Below are 3957 nucleotides of genomic sequence, written 5' to 3'. Positions count from 1 at the left end.
AGCACGGAGCAGCTGCTTAAACTGCCAACACATATGCGGAATTTGCATCGGTGGTACCTTGATGCATGCAAGGAGAACATAAGGTTCATCGTGGCGAGTATACCATGGGAATATTACTACCGAAAGGAGGAGATCCATATTGAGATGAATGAACTCCGGCGGTTATTCAATCTAGATGCCCTCGACAAATCTCTCATGAGTTGCTATTGCTTGTAAGTTGTTAACTACATATAAGTTCATTTTCATTCGGTTCATGTTCGTTTTCATTGCATATATATACTCATTATATCTTATGTGTTCTCTTATGCGGACCGAAGATCAGTGAATGCAAAAGTAATAATATTATCAATATTGGGTTTATTGACCCAGATAAAGTACATGCTCAAACGGTAAAGTTTAATGCCCAAGAAACGGGGGAAACCTACTAAGGTTTTTGGGGGAGCAATATTTCTGTGATTCAATATTGTTTCCTTACAACTACGAGTGAGAGTCTTAATGATCTTTATGCACATTCAATTTTTCTTACTCGATGTTAAGTGTAATTCCTGACGTATATGCATAACATGTGCAGCTTCCACTGGATTCTACTAGACATTAAACCCGATAAGGGAATAGTTGAGGTAAAAGACCCACTGAGTAGAGGCGTGGACGGGTTCCAGGACTTGCAGAAGTTGCTCCAAGTGTAATTTCCTTCATCGCCGCGCTTTATCATTCGTGAGATATCAATTAATTATCCACTCATTCAATCATTCTTTTGCTCTGGCGAGGCTTGGACCGCTTTCAAGAGACATCGTAAGAACGAAACCCAGGCGGAGAAGCTAACATTTACTCTCTGTACCGTGCCCCCGAGCAGCCACAAGGGACGAATCTATGTGGATACTACGTTTGCGAGTCCATTCGCATGTTAACCACCGAGAAGCAGAACAATAATAAATTCAACGTAAGTTCACAACTTTATTTATTATCATCAATATTTCGTTATCAACACTGATATAGTCATACTCATCTCATTTTCGTATATAGGTCGAGTTCATGCGGGACAGACTCCAACCAAAGGAACACGCACTAGGAATCGCGGAGGAACTGGCGGGACTTTTGATTAAAGATGTACTAAACAACAAAGGCTTGTTTAGTCCAAATAGATGCTCTACCTCCAAATAGACGGTCGTTAGTACCGCTTGTCGATCGTGAGCTAAATGTATATATATATGTAAGGGCTACATGTAAAGAGGAATCGACTTTTGCTTCCAACATTTGTTTGATCGATCTATATATATATATATTGAATGAACGTGTACAATTTCTAGTAGCGTACAAATATATGCAACTTTTATTTTCGAACGAAGAAAATGATATAACAGGCGGTCGGTGGCGGGGGGGAGGGGTGCCGCACCCCTCAAACCCTAAAGCAGAAGCGTTGTGCGCGCGCCACGTAGAGGGCCTTTTGTCGCGGGTGGTAATACCGCCCGCGACAAAAGGGCCTGTGCCCCGCGCGCCAGGCGGCTGCCACGTGGTGGACCTTATGTCGCGGGTCGTAAGTGACCCGGGATAAAAGGCCTCCCTTTTATCGCGCCTTGCTTGTCGCGGCTGGCCGCCCGCGACAAAAGGCCCTAACCACCCGGATCAAAAGGCCTGTTTTCCACTAGTGGGTTCATGCATCATGCATGTTCAGATTTCCTTTTCTGGGCGATTAATTTGCAAGCATGCATCTGTGCAACCAACATATATTGACCAAATGAATGATATATCAATTGTAAGGTCAATTTGGATCCAACACTATTTTAAATCGGACGCCAGGAAGAAATATGCTGTCCCGAATCACATGTACACATTTGCGGTGTGAACTCGGCGAGGTGCCATATGTATACTGTAGTTTATGGGTCGTTGTTGGGAGCCTTTTTCGGTTAGCAAGCACGAGTATCACATCCAAGTTAATGAGAAGCATGCATGACCATGCCCTGGATCGATGCATCGAATCTCCTATAGCTATGATTTTTGCACATTTAGCACGTGTTGTTGCTGTGATCCACCTGCCTAGCAGGTTGCATGAACTTTACACTGGATATTGTCAAATGGCAACTGAGCTCATTGAGGAGAAGTGAATGATTCCATCAATGTTTTTTTAGGGAATATAGGCCCTCCAAGAGGTATCATATTTCATAGAAGAAAGGTTAAGATGATTGAAACATCGCTAAGAAAGGTACAACGCATCCAACACGGTACATTGCCAAGCGGCTTACTACACACTTTGTACCGGGTGATAAACGACTCGCATTGTCAAACATCCTATTACAAATGGTGGGGAGATGGAGTACAAGGTTTCAAGACCGCTTCACGATCAAGCAACCTTACTTTGAAGACAACCTAGACCAACGTACCTCCCATCTTTAGCCTAGAGGAATTAGCAAGAAAAAGGCATAATCCTGATGAACATGGGGAAGATGTTGACCAAGTTGCGTCCTCCCTGCTGTATATTGTGCTCGGAAGCCCATGCCCCGGTAATAGGGGTGGATATCAAGCTAGCCCTAGAGGCGGTAGTAGGCACAACTTGTTGTTTCTCTACACATGAATATCATATTGAAGACACATATCAATTATAGCATAAAGAAATAAAAAAATAATGCACGCGGAAATAAATAACAACTCATTATTATTGCATATAGGGCATATTTCCTTCAGAAGGCACAGTCAAGGCCATGCCACAACTCTAGGTAGATTATGCCGCACCGGTCTCACCGAGCAGGGTTTCACCGTGGTCAACCATAGAGACCCAGATGCTACTGGAGCCGGTCGACTGCTGGAGATGGGGGACAAGGATGCAAGCTATCGGCTTGAGCCACCACCATGAAGAGGAAGGCACACTAGCTCACAAAGAAGGAGCGTTGACCACCACATGCATCACCCTCGTCAAGTCGATCATCGTCGGTACCACCTCGACGCATAGCCACCACCACAACAACCAGGTACCAATGACCCGACCAAGCAGGTCCGCCCTGAAGGACTGCAAGCGCCACATCTGGCCACAACGGCATGGAAAACACCACCTGATAGAGGATGCAACCATCCACATCATCATCGCGTCGAGCTGCTGCTGGAGCTCCACAGAAGCGCGCCGCCGATCCCCGCTTCCAAACCCTAGAGCCACCACGAGAGAAGGAGGGGCACCGCCACCAGTAGATGCCCCTCTCCCCGTTGTCGGCTCATCCCGGGCTTCGCTCGGCCGTGACCCTTGGTGGTGGTGAATGGGTGGGAAGATTGCGGGAGTGGACCCTGGCTCACCGGATTTGAGGCCCCGATGCGGCTTGGAGGAGCCGCACGGGGACGCTCTATTTTCGTGAGAGAGGAGGGGACTCAATGTCCTCGATCAGTATTTGGCTAGGCTGATAGTTTACATGGAACATATTTCCCTTAGTTAAACAGTGGCAACTTCTAAATACGTGGAAATTTAAAATAAGGTGAATTCCTCATAATACCATGCAAGGGTTCATGTAATGCTCACTTCACTCGACGCCACGGAGACGGAGGGACCGACGACTACAAGCATTTAAGTAATGTTTCCACCATTGCAATTTTTTCAATTTATTAAACCGTTAATCTAATTGACGATCCTTTATCTTGACCGAGTTCGTCTTAACGAGGACTTCAAAACAGAATATCACCTCACTATGTTGGGATATCATAAATCCATCACAAGCAAGCTAATGGGCATGGGTATGGACAACGCTGGATATGAACCAATGGATATTCCGCGGATGCTATGAGTCCAAGGAAACTGATGTTCTACGAACATCGACTTAGACTAGGACACTCCTTAGTTAGAGATTATTGTGGCAAAATAGACAATAATTACCCACAGTAAAAAAAATTAAAGAATAAACTTGCAGCTAAACAAATTCAACATGTCTAACCCTTCTATGCCGCCCCCTTCTCCACGGCGTGGTAATAATGTGGCGCCAC

This window comes from Lolium rigidum, chromosome 1, assembly GCF_022539505.1.
Source record: "Lolium rigidum isolate FL_2022 chromosome 1, APGP_CSIRO_Lrig_0.1, whole genome shotgun sequence".
In the NCBI taxonomy this organism is placed as follows: Eukaryota; Viridiplantae; Streptophyta; class Magnoliopsida; order Poales; family Poaceae; genus Lolium; species Lolium rigidum.
Note: the sequence above shows the minus strand (reverse complement) of the source record.